Consider the following 23,398-nt stretch of genomic DNA (forward strand, 5'->3'; position numbering starts at 1 on the left):
GTTGCCATTTCCCTCTCCAGGGGATTTTCCAGATCCAGGGACCAAACCCAAATCTGTCTCCTGCTTTGGCAGGTGAATTCTTTACCACTACCGCCACCTGGGAAGCCCTAGCAGTAAAGAACCTGCATACCAGTGCAGAAGATGCCAGAGACACTGGTTCCATCCCTGGGTTGGGAAGATCCCCTAGAGGAGGGCATGGCAACCCACTCCAGTATTCTTTCTTGGAGGAGCCAATGGACAGAAGAGTCTGGTGAGGTACAGTCCATAGGGTTGCAAAGAGTCAGACATGACTGAAGCGACTTATCACACACACAAGGTCTTTGCAGGTACTTGTCCTGACACCGGACCAAGAAGCAAAGCTTCATCATCCACCAGAGTCATCAGAACAAATGCCTTTCATGTCATTAAGTCCATTCCCCCCATGAGTAAAACCTACAGCCCACATGCTCTCCTTGAGACACTTACTCAGAAGCTGTGAGTTTCAGGCCTTTTACCTTCCTCTCTGGCCTGGATGGAAGCTCTTGTAGGGGCACCAGAAACTAGCAGTTGGATCAAACTCCTCTGGACTTGTGCCTCTCACCACCCCTCCTTGGAAAACCTCGTTCCTTTGCAAATTCCTCATCTGTATGCTGCTAAGTCACTTCAGTCGTGTCCGACTCTGTGTGACCCCATAGACGGCAGCCCACCAGGCTCCCCTGTCCCTGAGATTCTCCAGGCAAGAATACTGGAGTGGGTTGCCATTTCCTTCTCCAATGCATGAAAGTGAAAAATGAAAGTGAAGTCGCTCAGTTGTGTCCGACTCTTCGAGACCCCATGGACTGCAGCCTACCAGGCTCCTCCGTCCATGGGATTTTCCAGGCAAGAGTACTGGAGTGGGGTGCCATTGCCTTCTCCGCCTCATCTGTATAACAGTGACAAATATCTATTTAGCCAATTGGCCTTGAGAATTAAATGAGATAATAGATGTATTGCTAAAAGGACCTAGGTTAATGCTTGTTATTCTTTCATCCATGGTAATGAATGCTAGGAATGTTCCAGGTGCTGGGAATACTGCAGTGAACCAGCTGCCTTTACATTTGGTGTTGTTTAGTTAGTAAGTTGCGTCCGAGTCTTTTGTGACACCATGGACCCGCCAGGCTCCTCTGTCCATGGGATTTTCCTGGCAAGAATACTGCAGTGGGTTGCCATTCCCTTCTCTAGAGGATCTTCCCAACCCAGGGATCGAACCCGTGACTCCTGCATTACAGGCGAATTCTTTACCATTAAACCACCAGGGAAGCCCATTTGACTGAGGCAAAAATTGAGACTTAGAGAGCTGATGGGAGGCAGCTCCTCGGCTTAATTTCCATGATTGTGATTAAGTGCTACTGATTTTTTTTTTCTAGTCTGGAATAATATACTGATAAATGAAATCAATTGTCTTCATTTTATATAAAACATAACATATGCATATCATCATAGAAATGGTTGAAAAGGAAAAGCTTCCAAATTCCTTCCAAAAGGAATGATGAAGTATACAGTGAAGCTTTAAAAAATGGGTACACTTAGGGACAAAATTTGTCATTGAGAAGTTTCCCATATTACTAATCTCTTTGTCAGAAGGATTACTATATCTGTTAACAGCATGTCAAGGTACAAGTGTGTACATGGGAACTGGCATAGGAGCAGACAGCTTAAAGTGAAGGATGGACCCAGCACCTTCTTAGTTTAGGACATCAATTCTGAAGTGCATATATTCCCAGCTTCTCTGCTTTCATTTAAGGGGATACACAGCCTTGATATCTTAGCACTATGATTAAATGGTTATTGTATCAATGATAACTTGTTCTTTTCAAATGCACACGTTCTAACATGCGTCGTTTTAGTGAGTGTTAACTTTTCTTTGGAGCCTGGAGGTGGCGGCTTTCAGGGCCGGCCAGTAACAGCTCAAGCAAGAGAGAAGAATCTCAGCTTTCTCCAAATGTTTGCAGTTGATGCTACCGTATTTGAAGATGTGGGTGGCTGATGACAAATCCATCTCCACTAGGAGCAAAACTACTCAACCCCAGCTGGTTCTTGGTGGGGATAACGGGCATTCTCCACGAGAGGAGCATCACAGCTTCCCCACGCAGTGGTCAGGGAGACAGATGCGGACGGACCTTGGGCCTCCGTGGGTTCCACTTCATATTAAAATTCATTTTTAAGATGAATTTGAATTTAAGCTGTCCGGAAGCACAGACAAAGCTCTCCAAAGCTCTCTTTGGAAAGCAGAGAAGGCCAGGAAAAAGGCTTCCGCTTGGGGCTGGAGAGGGGGCACCCGGACAGCGGGAAGCTGGAGAACTAGCAATCCATGGGGGAAAGGGCCCTCGGCTGGACACCCCTTCCAGTTCCCGCAGCTCTGCAAGCACAAGGGAGGTGGACGGAGGGACGCACGAGCCCCAGCCTCCTAATCGCCCCACTCCTGCCGTGCACCTCGGGGCTCGCCAGTCTGTGGGACGCAGAGCCTCAGCCCCAGGGAGCGCGGGCGCGGCGCAGAGAGAGGCGGGCGGAGGGCCGGCGGCGGCCTCGCGGCGCGTCCACATGTGGCGGGGCCGCGGGGCGGGGTGGGGGGAGCCGAGGGGAGGGTTTACATCCAGCGAAGTTCCCGGATGGTCTCAGCCTCCCGGCGCTGAGCGCTTTTCCTGCCCGGCCGGCTCGGCCCTACGGACCGGGGAGAAGTTTCACAGAAAAAAATGCCCGGCGCGCCACGGGGCCCTGGAGCCGCACGGAGCCGCCGCTCGGTAAGGGACGCGCCGCCGCCGCCGCCGAGGGTGCGATCGGGCTCCGGGGACTCAGGGCAGCGCCCTTGGAGACCCTCGCAGCCGCCGGGGACCCCGGGGAGGGGTTGGACTGGACGGCCGGGCTGGGCTGCGCGGCTCGGCGCCGGGTGGGCGCGGGCGGAGGCCGGGGGAACGTCGGGGCTGCGTCCGCTGCGGGCGGGGGCGCGGGCGCGCGGTCTCCGGAGGGGCGCGACTCGGGCCCTGCGGATCGCGTGTCCTCCGGGTGCCGGCGGGTGGGGGAAGAAGGGGCCGCGGACCGGTGGACTCGGGACGCGGGAGTTTTCAGGGCTGGGCGCGCTGCTGGGCTCTGTCGAGCCTGGGGCCGCCCAGGGGTCTCGCCCCCCGCTCGCGCCGTAGGTACCCGCTGCAGGGGCTTCGCGTGGATGCGCTGGGGCGCGACTCCCCCCACTGCTTCCCAGCCCCAGCGCAGGCGGATGGGGGCTTTCGGGCATCTCCGGGGCCAGTTCCTGCTCTGGAGCCGCCTCGCCTTCTTCGCTAGGGAGTTGTGCCCATCCCGCAACTCAGCTTCCCAACTCCCGCCGGGTGCCCCAGACTGCTGCTCGCGCCGCGGGCGCGCGTTCGATGTGTGCGGCGACCTTAGAGGATTTCCAATCCGTGTCAGCGCTTTTCTCCCAGGGCCTCTCCCGAACTTTCCGGACAGCTTCGCTGCAGTCTCACTCTCTCTATTTTTTCTTTTTAAAAGACGAACAGTTAAAGTTGCAAGAGTAAGTAAAAGAAACCAGCTGACCCAGTCTGGGTCACCCAAATCTTCAGTTCGTGGTTAGACTTTGAACTTTTGAGATTAACAAAGGGTGTGTCTGTGAGGAACCGAGCCTGGCTAGATCCTCTGGTCTTGCTGAATTCCGGAGTAATACATATTCCTTCCTGGGCTCCTGACTTTATCTCAGTCCTCTGGGATGCCTCTCAGCTTGTCAGCAGTAACTGGATGGACTTGGTCCCTCTTTCTGAAAATTGTGTGTCACTGTTATCTCCCGGATGGCCACTGCACCGCTGGCCGTGGCTCGTCGCAGACTTAAGGCGGTGCAGCCACGGAGGCCTGGACAGGGTCCCGCCCGTGGTGGGTTTTCTTTTGCCAGTTTCCCAACGCAGTTCCAAAACAATAGTGTAGCTTCATTTTGAGTCATTGGCATATTTTTCCCTTTCAAAAATGACTTTTTCTGTAACGGATAAAATAACTGCAAAGAATTTTCATTAGGCCATCAATGTGTGTGTGCTCAATCGTGGCCGTCACTTTGCAGCCCCATGGACTGTAGCTGGCCAGGCTCCTCTGTCCATGGAATTTTCCGGACAAGAATTCTTGAGTGGGTTACCATTCCCTTCTCCAAGAGATCTTCCGGACCTATGGATTGAACCTATCTATCCTGCATTGGCAGGCAGATTCTTTTATTTACCACTAGCATCACCTGGGAAGCCCTAACCCTTCTTTAGGGTGCTTATAACTCTGCCTTCCACTCTTGCTGTGTATCTTTACCTGCCTGATATCCCCTGGTTGAGTCTCTCAGGACTAAATCCTCAGCCACTTGTTGAGTGGAGTTGTGCAGACTAGCCTCTGCAGATGTTATTAAAATCATCTTCTTTCTTGGGACCTACCCAGCCTTTGCCATAGCTTTGGTTCCCTGAGCAGCACCTAAACTCTTAGGTTTGTGTGATGTAGAACAGAAAAATTTGTAAGCAAGTTAAGATCAGATTCTGATACATTTAGAGACAATGGGGTTACTTCCAGGGGTGGAGATTCATGCCTTCTTTCACTTGTTTGTTCATTTCACCAATTGTCTACTGTGTGTGCAACTGCCTTCTGGTTGCTTAGGCATATCATGGGCTTTCCTGGTGCCTCAGATGGTAAGGAATCCACCTGCAATGAGGGAGACATGGGTTTGATCCCTGGGTTGGGAAGCTCTCCTGGAGAAGGGAATGGCTACCCACTCCAGTATTCTGGCCTGGAGAATTCCATGGACAGAGGAGCCTGGCAGGCTACAGTCCATGGGATCACAAAAGAGTCGGACAAAACTGAGCGACTTTCACTTTCACTTTCACTTTAGGCATATCATGCCTGTTAGGTGTGCCTTGAGCCTCACTTATCTCATCCAAGAATTGGGGTTGATAATCTTTGCTTTTCCTCCATCTCTTGGTGTGAGGATCAAGTGGAATAATGACAATGATATGTGAAACAGCAAAAAGCAGCACAGCATAAGGCAGTGACGAGAAGGTGAGGTGCCTTTACCTTTTAAACGTACTATCTTGTACTATCTCAGTTGCCCAGGCCAGGCATGAGCCCGCTTTTGTGGGAAGTATTTCTTATTTGGTCTGTGTCACTGCCTTAAATATTCCAGGATGGTCCTCACTATGGTTGTAATTCTAGGAACATACAGGGTTTTTACATTGCACATCAGAAGAACAGAATTAAACCTTAGTGCCTTTTTGTTGTTGTTGCTGTAACCCCTTCACTTTTAAGCATCAATTGTTTGGGATCCTGTCTCCCAGAGCCATCATATTCCTGAAGCCCACCCTCCCATGAGGTCTACCAGATTCCTCATGATATTCATCAGAGGTTTCTCTACCACCGTGCCCCAGCAATCCACAATTACACTACAGTGCTGGAAGGTTTCATGAGCCTGGTAAATAAGCAGGACCCACATATGTGAATCAAGTCACAGTTGAAAACAAGCAAGATGCTCATTTGGCATTGAGGGTTCCTTTTGGGGATCACTGTTGTGCCCTGTGTCAGGGGGAGAAGAAGAGACCTGACTCAAAAGGAGGTGGAATTTGGCCCTGAATGCTTACCTTCTGGTGGAGATGAGATATGGTTTTGAACAGCAGGAATGCAGGGCAGAATGTGGTAAATAAGATGAAAAGAGGTACAGATCAAATACAGGGAATGTAGAGGAGAATGAAATTACTTCCAGCTGGAGGGAGTCAGTCTCCCCTCATTTGTCCATCTAACAAGTGTTTAAAGTGTCTGCCGTGTGCCAGGCCTGGGGAGATTCATGGGCATATGTAAACTGTGTTCCATCTTCCTTGCTCCAATCAAGGAAACATGCTGCTGTCTCCTCCCTAGAAGAAATAAACACTTTCTTACCTGCTTCATTGCCCAGCCCAACATCTATCAATTGTTCCTTACTGTGTAGAGACTGCAATCGGGTTAAAATGATTAACTCTGTCTCTTGTATACTTTGGAATAATAAAAACTCTGAGGCTCACCAATTCCCCAGAATACCTTCAATTAGTTGAGTAATGCTATGCTACCTAGCACACTTTAACCATGATTGAAGTGTGCTGTCCTTAGTCAAGGGTGTGACTTCTAGAGTCATGATTCTATAAGGCTGGGGTGAGGCCCAGGAATCTATTTTTGAAAGCCCCCCAGTGGTACTGATGTCATACCACCTGCAAAGTTCCGTAAAGGTAAAAGCATGGGCCGGGAGGTCAGGCAGAGCTTCCAGTCCCAGCTCTGTCTTTTACATGTCCTGCACCTTCTGCATCTTTATCCTTAGTATCAGAGTAACCATCTCTGCCCTTTGGGGTTGTGCTGAGGCCGGATGATGTGCATCACTTGGCAGATTATCCAGGACAGTGCTGCTGCTAGGTATCTGTGGGTCTTCATTATTACCAGTGTTAGCTTGTGCAAAACACTGGGTTGCTATTCTCTTTTCCATATGGAACTACAAAAAGAGCCTAAACATAGGAACTGATTTTTATATAAATTACCATGTAATAATCCCTCAGCCGTCTGTAGTCAACTGAGCATTTCACAGTGATCACCTCATGGATTCTCTTCATAGCCGAGGAGGAGGGATGTTACAGGGGAGAATGTCAGTATGGGTGGAAGGAGGGCTGCCAGCCTGTGGTGTCTGCTTAGCCACTCGGCTGGTCACTGAGATGACCAGGGCAGCTGAAGGTGGGGGGCCACCGTGGGGAGGGAGGAGAGTGCCGCCTCCTGTCCCTCTGGCACCGGGAAGTACCAGTGCGACATTTTGTGGTGGCCGGTCACACAGTGCTCATTGTCCGTGTGGCATGACCAGCGGGTCTGCCTGCTCCCGGCGGAGCTGCCTTGGTCACAGGTACAGCACCCACGTCCACAGGGTGGGGTAGTACTGCTCTCGTGTTCTCTGATGGCCAAGCCTGCTCAGCATCCCAGGCTTCAGATCAGGCATCCGTATTGGGGAGAAGTCAAAAATAATTGACTTTGCTAATAATCAGTAAAAGAACATAGTTAAAGTAAGTAAACAGGCGACACATCACCTACAGTTTTCATTCAGAAGTTTCAGAAACATGGTTCGTATTGTAAAACCATGTTGCTGTGATGTTGTATAAGCAGTCATCCTCGGTATCTGAGGATTGGTCCAGGACCTCCTGTGGAGACCAAAGTCTGAGACTTGGAGGGCTGACTAACTTAATTTTAGCATTGCCTACTAGCCACCAGGCTTTCCTGATGGCTCAGATGGTAAAGAATCTGCCTGCAATGCCGGAGACCTGGCTTCAATCCCTGGGTTGGGAAGATCCCCTGGAGAAGGCATGGCAACCCACTCCAGTATTCTTGCCTGAAGAATCCTATGGACTGAGGAGCCTGGCGGGCTACAGTCACAAAGAGTCGGACACGACCGAGTGACTAAGCATACACTAGTGATATATTTTTTTACTCTTCTATTAAGCCAGCTTTCCAGTGTTGCTCAGTTCTTCTTTCTAATTTCCTTTTATTACTTAGTTGTATTAAAGTGAATCGAATTTTCAAAGTTTTCTATATCTAGCCCAAATTTTATAAAGTCTTCCTTCCTCCTTCCTTCCTTCCTTCTTCCCTACCCCCTTTCCTTTCCTTTCCTTTCCTTTCTTTCTTTAACATTATCATTTACTATGTGTTTGTTTTAATTTAATCATTTTGTAGTCACACAACCCTGTTAGGTAGATTCTGTACATATATGTGGAGCCTGAGACCAAGAGAAGTTAGGTAACTTGCCCACGGTCATATAGCTAGTGACAGAACTAGTATTCAAGCCTGGGACAGTCTTGATTCCACACTCTGCACTTTTAACTCTTCTGCCATATTATACACTACCTTTCACGTTGTGGACTCCAGCCAAAGATTCTTTTCCATCCCCATCTGTATGCCTCTGCATTCTATTGACACTACCCTTCTTTTCACGTGTATGTTGAATCCTATAGATTCTTCAAATAGTCCACAAGTACTTGTTGAGAAGAAAGACTGCAGACTTTGTTAATACTCAGTAAAAGAAGAATTCCCTGGAGAAGGAAATGGCAACCCACTCCAGTATTCTTGCCTGGAGAATCCCATGGATTGAGGAGCCTGGTGGGCTACAGTCCATGGGGTCACAAGAGTCAAACACGACTTAGCGACTAAACCAACCAAAAGAAGAATTAGCTAAAATAAATAGGAGACACAATCAACGACAAATTTTAGTGGTTTCCATGAACATGGTTCACATTGTAAAAACATGCTGAAATGCTTAAGAAAAACTGAAATGCTCTCCTAGAGTTCGTTTCTTCCTCTTAGTAAATTCTAAGGCCTGTCTGTTTGAACCTCACCCATGTCTCAGAATCCACTTAATTCCGTTTTGGAATCATTTGCATGTGCTTTTTTTTTTTTCTTTTTCCTTGTTAGATTGGAAACTCTCTGGAGGCAATACATTTAAAAAACTTAAAAAAAATTGGCTCAGAAGTAGTAGGTTCTCAATTAACATTTGTTGAATGGCAATTTATTTGTGCCACTCTGGGTGTGAGATTTGAAGTGAGTTAATTTTTTTATGAAGGCAAAGTAGATCTTGATGTTGGTTTCTGAAGATGCTGGTGAACAAGTTTCATTTCATTCTAAGAGTGATTTCATCCTTCACCATACTTTTTATCACATACATAATTATCTTTAAGTGCTGTTTATCTGTATATCTTCCAAGTTGAACAATAACAATGATCCTAATAATAAAGAAATGAGATTGTGATCTGGTGGGAAACATGGGAATTATTATTGTAGAACTTAAGAAGTAGCATTTCCTGATCTAATACCTGTATGTGGTTCACTTCCACATTAGTGAGATTTTGGACTCTCCTACCCACCAATTTTTCCATCTTTTTCTTTTCTTTTTTTCTTTTACATCACTTGAGATGTAAAACTTGAGAAAGGAGTATAAGCAGAATTGACGGACACTAGCTTCTCCCCAGACTGACACAGATTCTTTTGTATTTGGAAGATAAATAGTTCTCTTAGGTAAGAGCTGTGTGCAGGAGGAAGGAAATTGTGAATAAAATGGAAAATTGAGGTCCAAATAGTTTCCCGAGCCAGAGGAGTCCATTACAGTTGAAAATAAAAGTTAGTTTTGTATAATTTCTATTTTTCTTATGGCAGCACACATCTGTATATGTTTATGTATATCTATGTTGCTGTTGTTGTTCGGTCACTCAGCATGTCCGACTCTTTGCGACCCCGTGGACTGCAGCACGCCAGGCTTCCCTGTCCTTCACCATCTCCTGGAGCTTGCTCAAACTCATGTCCACTGAGTCAGTGATGCCTTCCAACTATCTCATCCTCTGTCGTCCCCTTCTCCTCCTGCCTTCAGTCTTTCCCAGCATCAGGGTCTTTTCTAATGAGTTGGCCCTTCACATCAGGTAGCCAAAGTATTAAAGTTTCAGCTTCAACGTCAGTCCTTCTAATGAATATTCAGGATTGAATATCTATGCACGTTGACATTATTTAAATTTAATTTTCTCTCCTAGACAGTACTTGATTACCTTAAATATTGTATAGGTAATGTGTGCACCTTGCCTTACTGTCACAGCTAAACACAGTTTGATTACATTCCTCCTGTTCTCCCTCCTCCACTCCCCTTATTTGAGACTGTGTTTTATGGATATTTGCATTTTGATTGCCTGATTTTTTTAGTATTTCTTGGACATATTGCTACTATGCTGTTAGTAGCTGAATGGCATTCTTCTGTTGGGTGAATATATATGTCTGTTCACTGACCCTATTCCCACCTGTTAGCTCTTGCTAATGATGCCCAGACAACTAGTTCATTGAGTCAAGTTAAAGAACCAGCCAATTCAGTGACAGCATCAGTATAATTATAAAACAGACCAAATGAACAATTAGTTGAATTTCTTGCTCTTCAACTACTTGTGTGTCACCCAGCCTATTTCTGAAACTTCCCAAGCATTTTTCTATAGACATAAGCAGGAGATAAGATCTCTTGACTGAAGATTTAGGCCTGGGAAGGACCAAGAAAGAAATCTGGCTACATCTTAGAATGATGTCATTTTAAAGTGTTGACTGTGTTAACAAATAATATTTCAGGAAACTGGGAAACTTTTTTTCCCCTTAGGCATAGGGGAGTAGATTTTGAAAGCAGAGAACCTTTAGACTTTGGAGAATATCTTGAGAAAACATGTACCCTAGCTATTTTTTTTAAAAAATGTAAACAGTGAGATCAGTGTCTTAACCACAATAGCCTTGTGTTATGGGGATGGATATTTAAAGAGTGGAGGCAGTCAGATCAGCCCAAGATAAAAGGGGAAAGAAATGGGCTGTTCTTGAAGAGGCTTATATAATGTAAGCAGAACATATATGTCCTGTGGGAGGGACTTTCAGGAAAGACTAGGGTGATGGATAGGGAGAAAAGGGTGGGGGCAGGAAGGATAAAAGAAGACAAAACCAGTTACCTTTCCCAAGTCCCAGACGGCAGGCTGAGGGACGCTGAGTTTCCAGATGGTACTGAAATTTCTAATTCAAAAATTGAGGAATTAGATAAAGGCAAAAGAGTTGAGGTCTTTTTAAAGAAAATCTTTCAAACGTAGTAATTTACTTTAGAAGTGCCTTTTCTTATCTATTAAAGCCAGAATTTGATTGCCATGCATAGTTTCAGACAGGGGTCCCCCACCTCTACTTTCCCTGTAGCTCAGCTGGTAAAAGAATCTGCCTGTAATGCGGGGGACCTGGTTTTGATCCCTGGGTTGGGAAGATCCTCTGGAGAAGGGATAGGCTACCCACTCCAGTATTCTGGCCTAGAGAATTCCATGGACGTCCATGGGGTCGCAAAGAGTTGGACACGACTGAGCGACTTTCACTTTCACTTTTTCCCCAGCCTCTGGAGTCTGATGCCTGCTGATCTGAGGTATAGCTGATGTAATAATGATAGAAAGTGCACAAAAAATGTAAAGCACATGAATCATCCCCAAATCATCTCCTACCCCCCGGTCTGTGGAAAAATTTTCTTCCACAAACCTGGTCTCTGGTGCCAGAAAGGTTAGGGATTGATGGTAAGATATAACTCAAAGTATCAGTTTAGATAATCTCAGATTTTGTGAGTAAAATTCCACATTGTTCTTTTCCCTGGAGTTTTAGCACTATTTAAAAAAAAATGCCTCACATGTTATTTGAGACAAAATAAAAAGTTAGAACATTGTTAAAATTGGGAATTACTTTACTTTGTGTGATACTTTACAAAGCTGTTGGAGCTAGAACCTTATTAATTAAATATTGTAAACCTTCCCCCTTAATCTTCTCCCTTTGTTGAGGAACTGGGAGAACAAAAAGAAAAAACAGTTCTCAAGTTGGTTAAAGGACTGTACAGGAGTTATTATGATATTATTTTCACTGTAACATTCCTTTCTGTACAGGATTATTGTATACATCATGTCTACTGTGATGAAACATGTCCCTTTTGTTAACCACCAAGCCAGGTGCTCAGTCTTTATAATTCGGTCTTTGCTGCCTTGTTTTTGCTGAAAATGTGTTTCTTATCGCTTAAAAAAATAAATTATAGTTTTTACCTTGTTGAGATTATTAAAGTATTATGTACTTGACATAAATAAGATAAATGAGAAAGCAGTAGACAAAGAAAAAATTTATAAGTTTTCTCCTGTGTCGCTCAGATCTAACCACTCGAGGTAATTGATACTATCAATTTGGGATATGCCCTTCTTTTTCTCTTTGCTTATAAAACTATATACAAATATATATGTAAATATATCTTTCTATTAAGAATAGAAACATTATACACATTAGGCTACATGATTTTTTAATTGTAGTATAATTGACATATAACATTGTGTAAGTTTGAGGTATTCAACGTATTGATTTGATTCACTCATGTATTGTAATATATTACCACTATAAGTTGGCTAATACTTCCATCATGTCATGAAATTATCATCTTTTTTAGTGTTGAAATCATTTAAGATCTAGTGTCTTAGCAACTTTCAAGTATTTAAAGAAATGTTAACTATAATCACAATCCTGTTCATTAGATCCCTGGAATTTACTCATCTTCCCACCGCAACTTTATAACCTTTAACCAGCATGTCACAATTCTCTTCCTCCCTCCCCCCAGCAGCCCTGGTAACCATCATTCTACTTTCTGTTTCCACAAGTTCAGCTTTTTTCAGTTTCCACATATAACATGTAAGTGAGATGATACGGTATCTGTCTTTTTTGGAGTTGTTTCACCTAGCATAATGCCTTCAAGATTCATCCATATTTTCACAAATGGAAGGATTTCCTTCTCTCTCTTGGCTGAATAATATTCCAATTATGTGTGTGTGAGACAGAGATTGTCTGTATCCATTCATCTACTGATGGACACTTAAGTTGTTTCCTTATATTGGCTATTATATATAATTCTACTATAAACATGGAGGTGAAGATATCTTTTTGATATCCACAAGAGTTTTTTCACATGACAGAACATTATAGACATTCCTTCCAAATTAAAAATTCATTTATATTGTGGCTGATTAATATTCCATAATTTAACCATTCCAATTGTTTCAAGTTTTGTGCTACTGCAATTCTTCCCTGTACATCCGTGTGCTCTGAACAGAAGCTTTGATTTCTGTCAGAGTCCCTAACGTGGTATTACTTGCTAAAAGCAAGTAATTCAGTAGTAATTCAGTCTTACTAAAACTATTTGAAAATATCTGCTTCCCCACATCCTTGCCAATGTAATTCATTTTAGAAGTATAAACTTTATAATCTCTTTTTCCTGTTTTGTTTCACATTATTTCTTTCGGGAGCACTTGTCACTTTTTAAAAAAAAATCCATTCATTTGAATTATTCATGTCCTGTCTTTTCCTTAAGTTTCTAAGGTACACATGGTTTGTCTTCTAGACCTGGAGAAGAGATGCTTCAGCCTAAACTCACTGAGCTTAATTGTTCTGTATTGAAATGAAACAAAACACTTGATATCTGCATATAACAAAGTAAATATAGATCTTTTGATTCCAGTTTTCTCTTTTTGAAATATATTATGTAAGAAATTGTCTCAGGAAATATAAATGTTTTAACAGGAAAAATGGAAACTTATAAAATGCAAAGATGGGAAATTTTAAAGGAGTTTTAAGCTTGCACAACTAACTGGGTTTCCCTCTTGACTCTTAAAGTCTGAAAACAAGCATTCTTTGAGAGCATTAGTTATAAGTTATGCTGAATTACATCAAGAGGAAAAAGTGAATCACTGCAGATAGGAATTTAGACCTGGAGTGTGAGTGAAAGCCTCTGCTCTTATGCTCCTGCTTATTTTTCTGGGAGGTGAGGCTCGATTCCACTGCTCCTGTCCTTGTAGTTGCTGAGTTCATTATAAAATTATTTGTATATAACTCCAGCAGTACATTGACTAATCAGAAACAGCTGTACAACTGGATTCGTTTATATGAACAGAATAGCTAAATCAGTCCGCAAAATTTCTTGTATTCAATGAGGTCGGGCCAACATTGTGTAGCCCAGAATAATAACAGTGCTTTGTAACTAACCTGACACAGATGGCAAAAAGATTGTGTCTGGGCAGCAGACGTTGGAACTGAAAATTAAGAAACCTTGTGAGCCCTTGATGTCTGCCACAATAAATTGTTGCTGTCTTTTTAATGTGAGTGTTTTAAAGGCTAGGAAACTTCATGAAGGGATGTCCTGTTTAGGAAAGAACACATCAGAGTTGGACCCTCTGAGAGCTGTGTCTCCTGAATGAGGTGGAATTGTCCAGATCAGTGTCCCCGGAAAGATAAGTTTGTACTTCCTGCCAGACTGTCAGGGCCAAAATAAGCCAAGGGCCTCCTGCTGGGAAATGACCACAGACCAGATGGGCTCACTGGCGATGTCTACCTGGAGGGAGCCTTACTGCCTTAGGGAGAAACACGTGGTCCCCAGTGAGACTGAGGCTGAAGTCCTGGCATCACATAGCCAGAGGAATTCCTCAGAATGTGTGTCCTTTTGCAGAGCCCAAAGGTCCGCGGGAACTGAGTGAGCTCAAAGAATGCAACCTCTTCCATATGCTTCTCACAGTTAAGTCTTAAGGTGGACTTCAGTGCAGGCAGGTGTGAGGTCTGATGAGAACAGAAAGATCTCTAGACCCTGAGTCTGCAGGGCTGGCCCAGTCCTACAGGACTCTGAACTCTCCACCTCTCAAAAACACAGGTCTTTCTTAAGGCCAGAAATCCACTGGCCCCCAACTGGCCAGAGTCCTAAGGCCAGACTGGGTTCTGGGTGCCTGCTTGACTTTGGTAGGGAAATGCATTAGGTTTTAGCCAAAGTGACAGTGAGGGAAGGTGGTGCCCAGGGGGAACTGGGCACTGATCACAGTTTGGGGATTTGCAAACACTCATCTTCCTGGGGCTCCCATATGCTTTTGCCTGAGGGCATGGGTCCCCACTGCCCTACCTTCACTTTCACTCTGCCCTTGTTCTTGGATGTCCCTCAATCCTCAGAGATAGACTTTTGAATGTCAAGACCTGATATCAACTGGCTTATTTGCTTAATTGCTTTTGCACTGAATCCTCTGCTAAAGGTAGAGTAGTGAAGTGAAAAAAGCTATAGGAGTCATAGAATAGGCGTTTACCGCTTGTTTTATAATCCCAGCTTTGTTACCCAGTCATCATGTGACCTTGACAGCAATAAAGCCCTGTGCAAAGAGTAAAAGTAATTTGTAAGAATGAGGAGAAGGGTGAGGCTAGGATGTCTGCAGTGCCTTTGATGGGATACACCTGACATCTCCAGATAAGGTGCTTCTAAACAGTGCAATTGTTAACAGTTTAACTCATCAGTTGGAAATTCCATTTAAGTCTGAAATGTTACTTTACCTGTTTTTGACTAAGCATTTGATAAATAAGGGAGAGAAATAGATGTCATATTTCTCACTAGCTAAAATAGGGTGGCTGTATTATGTGTAACTCATAGGGTTCTTCATTTATACTTGAATTTTATTTTATTCTTAGAAAAAGACCATTAGATTATCTTGTAATGTTATTTGTGGGAGTGGGATATGAGCCAGATAAGTCCAGGTATGTCTGGCAGATCTTATTTTTCTTAAATCCAGTGAAAATCACACTAGCTCACATGAGCCTACACTCATCCATTATACGCACCCTTATCCTGTATTAGTGCACGCATGGTCCCGACCCTGAAACCACGTGTCCTCACCGTCTGCCACCCACAGCTGCGTGTACACACACACACACGTCTTTGGCTTACCCCTTTTAAAGAGCACTTCAGATAGAACCAGGAAGTATCGATTCTAAACGTTGCTGGGAAAACACACGTATTCCTGAGTTTTGTATACATCAGCCTTTGCAGCTTCTCAGAAGGCAGGGGCTATTGCTCAGCTACGTACCCTTTGTATATTCTCAGACCAAGCATCGTATGCAGGCGAATGTAAGTGTGTGCTTCGGGTGTGCCCTTCGATGGTGGGGATTCCCCAAGGGGTGGAGAAAAATGCCCGTGTGGGGCTTTGCCTTGGGAGTTCTGCAGTGGCCATTGATTGGCGGTTGTGACCACTGCTGGTTGAGTCTTTTGTTTGTGTTTCTTACTCCTGGTCTGAGGAGCAACACATTGCTGTTTTGGCTCAGAGGCAGATCGTCTTGGATGGCACCCAAGAAACTGCACACTGCTCTTGCTTCCTGATATTGGTGCTGACATTCCAGGGCCTTCAGTTGTGCGTGGAAAGACCCTGGACCAACACACTGGTAAAGGGGGCCCCTGTGAACTTTCTGCCCTACAGAGAGGTTAGACAAACTTGTCTACTTGGGAGGGCTTCCCCAGTGGCTCAGCGGTAAAGAATCCTCCGGCAATGCAGGAGCCTCGGGAGACACGAGTTCGATCCCTGGATCAGAAAGATCCCCTGGAGAAGGAAATGGCAACCCACTCCAGTATTCTTGCCCGGAGAATCCCGTGGACAGAGGAGCTTGGCGGGCTACAGTCCTTAGGGTCACAAAGAGTTGGACACGACTGAAGTGACTTAGCATGCACCCATGAGCACATACACGTCTACCTGGGAAGCCAAACCTTAGTACTGGTGCCCGAGGGAGCCCAGCCACCATTTGCAGATAAGGTTGTGACGAGGAGAAGAAACTTTCTGACTTCCAACCCAGATGCCCTTTTGTCCCCTTCAGCTCTAGCCTTAGCAATACCGAGGGAGACAGGAAGTGGGAGGAAGTTCTGGTGGTGGAGAGAGTGCAGGGGTCAGCAGTGGCCGTAGGAAGAGGATCTGGTGGTTCTGAGCTAACGGGAGAAGAGGCCCAGCAGTGGGAGTGAAGGGACATGGATCCTAAGCTTGGCTCCTCTTCAGGGTGAGAAGCTTCCCGACCTAAGACGGTTGCTGGGCGGGGGCCCTGGCAGTGCAGGGAAACATGGGGAGCTGGAGAAGGCTGTGGCTGCCCTTAGAAAGACGTCATTAGGAAGCAGAAACTAGAGGCTGCCTGCCCTCTCTTGTTCACTCACAGAAGTCAGGAATGAATTATTCTGCTTCTGATTTCTAGTAATGACGTTTGGACAAGCAGTAATAATAACAGCATCTAATAACATAGATATTGCTTAGTACGTACCAGGTAATGTTCTTAGCACTCTGAATTAACTCACTGAGTCCACATAGCCACCCTGTGAGGCAGGCACTATTATCTTCATTTTACAGATGAGGAATTTGAGGTTAGCCAGCTTGCCCAAGTTCACACAGCTAACATGGCAGAGGCAAGAGTCCATCCAGTCCATTTGGCTTCAGAGCCTGTGCTGAGCCATGACACCCTCTTGCCTCTTCAGTAAAGAGATTCGATAGTAAAGGACTTAGGTGGCCCCAGTTTTCTTAATGCAGATGGTTGACCACTGATACAGTGTTCTGGGGAAGTAACCTGGACTTCCTGTTTCTCTGCATACTTCTGGGTTAGTGTCACCAATGCATTGCAAAAAGGACAGCCAGGACAAATAAAGACCAACAGCTGAGCTATCAGCAGAAAGGTCTGCTCTTTGCATGGTTTTTTGGAGTCGCACCCTAACTTTACTCTGAATCACCCAACTTAACACCTGACACCCATCACAGCCATACATTCTTAGTGATCCCTAAGAATTCAGCAGTCTCTAGTGAGCAAGAAAATCTTCCCAGAGTGTCACAAATGCTGCCTGGTATCAATGACTAGTGACACGATGGTCTTAAGAATAAATGGTGACGTTCAGCTCATGGGGAAAGAGTATAATATTCAACTGTAAAATGCAGCATCTCATAAAATCCCAGAGTGTTAGACATGGGAAGCCAAGTGAAGACAAAGACCATTTTGCCTAACTTTCCATTAGAATGAGAACCCCAGAGAAGTTACTTTCTCAAGGCCAGTGGCTAGTTGGTAAGAGAGTTGAGACAAGAACCCAGGCCTGGAACCAAGTTCCAGTCCAGTTGTCTCTCCCCTGCCTGAGATTGGATACAGTATTCTGTAAGTGATTTTCTTGGTAAATTACAGATGAGACATAGAATGGTCTATTTCTTTGTGAGGTCGGGCCAAGGTTAGCATCGCCTTACAGATGGAAGGGATGCAGCTGGACACCTCCTTCGGGTACAGCGCGCAGTAAAGCCAGGTGAGGAGAAGGCCAGGCGGGCTCCCAGGCGCAGCTGCTCCTGGGGAGTTTGCAGTGCCAGGCCTTTGCTTTCTAGGCGGTCCCCAGCACCCTCTGCTCAAGGCAGTCGTTTGGAGGTAAGGGAGTCACACTGACTCGGTTTATAGCAGAGTTCTGTGAGGGGCATGAGGGAGAAGAGGAAATGGTCCCTTTTCTGTCCATAGTGAAGAATGTTTTTCAAAGCCCTGCTGCTGTCAGGCAGCCAGGCCTTAGCCAAGCTCTGGTTGTATTGGCCTTGGAGCCTGAGCGGCCTGCTACTGCAGGGCGCCGACTCCACTGGCGGGATGGAGAGCTTCAGCCCTTCCTGGAAGAGGCTCCAGCAGCCTGCGGAGGCCCACCCGGGGAGCCCTGTGTATTACCAGCAGCTGGGAAGCCCTGCCCCTGTCTGCAGCCATAACCACAGGGCTCAACAGACATTTCTGCGGACAGGGACAACTCCAGGTCACCTTTGTACTGCAGAGCAGTGACCTGGAGGTCTCCACAGGCAGGAATGCAGAGGGGGAGGTAAGATAAAGGCAGAAACCCAAGCCTGGAAGGGTATCCAGAGCTCCCTTCCCCACCTCTGGGCTACAGTCCTTCAAAGTAAGCCCAGGCTGGGCTGGAAGGTGAAATTCCTGCGTGTGTGTTAGTCATATCCGACTCTTTGAGACGCCATGGACTGTAGCCCACCAGGCTTCTCTGTCCATGGGATTCTCCAGGCAAGAATACTGGAGTGGGTTGCTATTTTCTCCTCCGGGGGATCTTCCTGACCTAGGGATCGAACCCACGTCTCCTACATTGCCAGGTGGATTCTTTACCACTGAGCCACCAGGTGGTGATTTCAATCCTGGTCAGTGTGCGCACACCTTCAGCAGAAGCGTCTGGGGAAAATTGAGGGGTGTTCTCCACAGCCCCTGCAGAGACCTGGTGCAGCAGTTCTCCAAGGTCCCCTCCTCGTGGAGGCCCAGGGGCAGGCTGCCTTATTCCCTCCCCTCCCTTAGGCCCTGCAGCGCTGCCGGCTCCGGCATGTGTCTCTGCTGGCCGGTTATCTGGCCATCTTTTCCAGTCCAGGGAAGGACAGAATAGAAGAGTTCTTCTCCGGAGAGAGGGGGTAAAACAGAACCCACTCCATCTTCTCAAGCGCAGTCTGATGTGGGAAGGCCCACTGCTCAGAGCCCCACAGGGCATTTCCAACCTCAAATCCAGAGGTCAGAGGGCAGTAGCATCTCTGTGTTTTACTGATGTGACCCGGAACCCTTTGTAGAGTTAAGCAAGAAGCCAGAGGCAGAGCTGGAATTCGAATGTAGAAGGTTCTGCTGCCCAGACCCGGGGACTCCGTGCCTTGTGCTTGGTTAGGATGACAGCTTTGGTGGCGTGTGCTGTGCCTGCAGCCGCCGCCTCCTGTCCTATCTCCGGAGCATGTGCAGGCTGCTGCCTCCTTGTTCCTCACCCCTCCTTACACCTGGATGGTGTGCAGAGTGGGAACGTGGCTTCCGGGCCCCGTCTGTGTGGTCCTAGGTATGGAGGGGACTGCTGTGGGCTAGCCCCCACGGATATAAGCAGGCCCACCTTCTGAAATTTACCATCCCAGCTCCAGTGTGAACTCATGAACTCTCATGAAACCAGCAATGGCCTGCTTGCCAGGAGGAACTGGAGGGCAGGGTGTGCTGTAATGGACCCGGTTACGTAAGCCAGTCCAGTGAGTTCCTCCTTTTCCCCACATGAGGCACCTCAGAAGGACCCAAGGCACGGGAGCTGCATGAAAAAACTCAGTCTTGGTGCAGAGCCCACAGGCAGGAACCTCGTACTGTGTATGTTCTGGGGTCTGGGAGTTTGAGACTACACGTGATTTAGAGTTTAAAAAACAACAACAAGAAGCGTGCTTAGAGTGCCCTGATACTTGAATGTCAGATGTGAAGGGAAGACTGCATCTGGCAGTATTGGAAAAGGAATCTCGGTGAACAGTGAGCACTCCATATAAAGAAGCATTATCTAAACTAGCGTTTTTGAAACCTCTTTTGACCATAATCCACAGTAAGAAATGCATTCTTCTTTGATATCTAGTATAGATAGATAGATGGATAATAGAAACAGAAGTTTCATAAAACAATTCCCATCTTTACCAAATGCAATACATTTTTATTTTATTTTTTTTAAGAAAAAGGAGCAGCAGCTGGTTGCAAATTGAGTTAATATCTATTTGACTGCCAGAGAATAGGCAGCAACTTACAGTTTGAGAAATAACTGATTTAAACAAAAATGTGTCAGGCATGTAGAAACCAATTGTCACTGCTGCTCTGGTCAGATCTCTGCAGAAGGTGATGCAGTAACACAGGCTTTGTGGTCCTCAAAGAGGTTTTCCTCGCTCATCCAATCCCTGGATGTTAGTGAAGTGGTGTTGGAGATGGAGAACCAGGGGACGGAGGTGGGGCAATGGTTGATGGAAGAAGAGGAAGCTGAGTTTTATTTCTGCTTGTACAGAGGACAAGTGTCCGTGATGCCTTGTCCTGGCACAGATAAGACAAGCCCTGTTCATCATGCAAGGGTGCTCACAGTTGAATAAGTGTGCACTTATCATGCTCCAACAGATGTACAATGAAATGGAAGTGTAAACTGGATGCTCCATGGTAGCCAAAGCCCCTTCATTCTGAGTTCCCTAAAAGCAGGAGCTGTGTTTCAGGCAAGAGTATGTTCAGTGTTACATCTCTAGTTTTGTGTCTCACATAGAATAAATATTCAGTAAATGTTTGATATAAAGACCATCAGTTCAGTTCAGTAGTCCAGTCGTGTCTGACTCTTTGCGACCCCATGGACAGCAGCACGCCAGGCTTGCCTGTCCATCACCAACTCCCTGAGCTTGCTCAGACTCATGTCCCTTGAGTCAGTGATGCCATGCAACCATCTCATCCTCACTGGGTGGGTTTCCATTCCCTTCTCCAGGGGATCTTCCTGACCCAAGGATAGAACCCAGGTCTCCTGCATTGCAGGCAGATTCTTTACCATCTGAGTCACCAGGGAAACCCAATAAAGACCATGTTAGCTAATTAATGTTTGCAATTAAACTAGTCATAATTCTAATTATCTTTGATAGTATAAAGAAAACATTTTTGTAGGGCGCTTTAACACACTTGAGCATCACAAGGGATAGGACAGTTAAGAAAGTCCCCCCAAAGTTGGAATTAAAGAGCAGAACTGCTGAACCCCACCTGGGCTTCGGGTTCTCCACATGGCAAGCCTTTAAGACACTGTGGTTTGTCTGCCTGACTTGTACATCTGAGTGTCTCGTAGGTGGACCTTGGGACCAGTTACTTTGGCTCTCAGCCTGGAGGTGAGATGTCTCAGTGGTGAGGGGTGACTGGCCCTGGCCGAGCAGGGACCACAGGCAAGAGTGCATTCTGACTTCCCACCCCTGAGCATCTGAAACTGCTGAGTTTACCACTCAGGTTGGGCAGTTCAAGAGGATGTGGTTGAGGCTTGAATCTCCCAGGGTCCTGGGTGGTAGGTTTCTGGAGAGAGGAAGGTGCTTGCAGACCACTGTGTGTCGGGTCATAAATGATGTGTTTAAAGTTCTGGACTAGCTGGGCATTAAGACTGAGAAGCTGTCGGGGGCTGTGGAGACCCCGGGGTGGGTCCCACAGCACAGTGAGAGGAGCTCTCTGGTGCTGTCTGAGCTGAACTTCCTGTTAGGGTCCAGCCCCCCCAGGCTGGCCCTCCGTGCCCAGCGAAGCCTGGCAGTCTGGACCCCAACCTGCCATCCAGCCGCTAACTGAATTAGGTACAGAACCTTCTTCCATGCAGTTGTGGGGTGAAGGGTGGGGGAGTGGGGAGTAGGCAGGGAAGCAGGGGTGTGAGGACAGGGGAAGAAAGGATGATAGGTCACCTGAGAAAAATACTCGGGTAGGATGATTTCCCTCCAAATGAGGTCCCCTCAGTTGAAGAGCTTGGACTAAGGAAACACCCCAGAAAGCAGTGGACAGATTCAACCTCAGGATAATTGCTATTCCTATTAAACATTTTTTCAAGTTTTCCATGGCCCAACCCCAGAGAGAATAGTGAGGGTTGACTGGGAACTGGGATCCAGGAACAAAGAACGGCTACCCTCTTTGGCTCGGGAGCTTGAATGCGGGGTTGGGACCTTGGATGTGTGGAAGGCTTCACAGGATGGCAGATCCACCTTGCAGACTCTGTCTGGGTTTGATAATTTGCCTCGTTATTTACACCTGTGTGTGCCTAGTCCTCAGTCCTATCCAACTCTTTGTGGCCCTTTGGACTGCAGCCTGCCAGGCTGTTCTGTCCGTGGGTGTTTTCAGGCAAGAATACTGGAGTAGGTTGCCATTTCTTCCTCCAAAGGATCTTCCCCACCTAGGGATCAAACTCGAGTCTCCTGTGTTCTTCCTGACCCAGGGATCAGACCCGCATCTCCTGTGTCTCCTGCATTGCAGGCAAAGCCCTTATTTAAGATAAAAAGAATTCTTGGGTAAGATCAAATCTAAATGCACAAGAGCATTCAAAATACGAAAGGCAGGCCTGGAGCCCCAGGTTCTAACTCCAGCTCTGTCCCCGTCTGTGTGGCCCTGGGCCACTCAGGGTCCTCACTGGTAAATTGGGGGGCTAGGGAGGGGGGTTGTTGGAGATGCTCCCCCTGGTCTCCCTCAGCTCAAACACCCTGTGGCTGTCTGCAGCCCAGGGAACGTTTTCTGGCAGGAAAGAGAGGCTGCCCGGAGCTTCCTTCTCAGGCAGCCAATGAGTACATTCTTTCCTGTGCCCACATATGGAAGCAATTTCTAGATGATCCAAGGCACTTGTGCTGCTGAGCTCAACTGAAACAGAGGAGCGCGGCGGTGGAAAGTGGAAAAAGAAAAAAGCCTGTGTGCGTTCTCTTACGAAAGTGCACTTTAACATCTGAAAATCCCCCATGCCATTGATGTCTGGGGATGTGCCAGTGGCTTTGGGGCATTCCACAGATAAAATCCTGATAAAGATCGAGTGAGAGCTGAGCTCACTGCTTCTCCCCCGAGGCTGAAGGCCCCTGCCTTTTCCCGCTGGAAGCTTCTGGCTGGAGGCTGGGGAGGAGTGCAAATTCCAGAGTTTTGTTCCCACATTTATTGTAATCTTTCTCTCCGGTCTGTTAAAATGAGGACTATTAATGGCTGCTTTCAGGATTCTCTGAAGTTGAATTGGGAAACATTGGCCAAGTGCTTTGAAGGGGAAAATGTTTTACTAGTTCCTTCTCTGCCAAGCAGCCCTTTACCGACGTTCCTCTTCTGAGCTCCTCCGGGGTTTTGGTAGGGGCTTTTGGTAGCGATTGGGTGGTAGATCTTGTCACTTGTAAGCTGGAGGCGCAGAGCATTTACTCCTAAATTTTGGTTAGGAGCGGTTAGGAGAGCAACTTTTCCTATAACATGACCTTACTGAGAAAACCTCATCTGTGGTCCTGGTCCCCATAAATGGTCCTAAGGTCCTTATTTCCTCCTCCTTTCTCGCCACCCTTAACCTCAGTTCTTGGGAAAGAAGGTTACTGAAAAGGACATGTTTATAGAGAAATGCTTTTTGTTCCCCTTTCCGTCTGTCTCTTAACTTCTCTACTGCCTAATCCCCCACCAATGTTACCATTTAAAAATTAATCTGTAAAGCATATTAATTCTATTAATGTTATTCTTCCTAAAAATGAAATCTGAGTAATTAAAGCTCTATGAACGTTTACCAATGCTTGTTAAAATTGTTGCATCAGTGTTCTCA

This window comes from Odocoileus virginianus, chromosome 13, assembly GCF_023699985.2.
Source record: "Odocoileus virginianus isolate 20LAN1187 ecotype Illinois chromosome 13, Ovbor_1.2, whole genome shotgun sequence".
Taxonomy (NCBI): domain Eukaryota; kingdom Metazoa; phylum Chordata; class Mammalia; order Artiodactyla; family Cervidae; genus Odocoileus; species Odocoileus virginianus.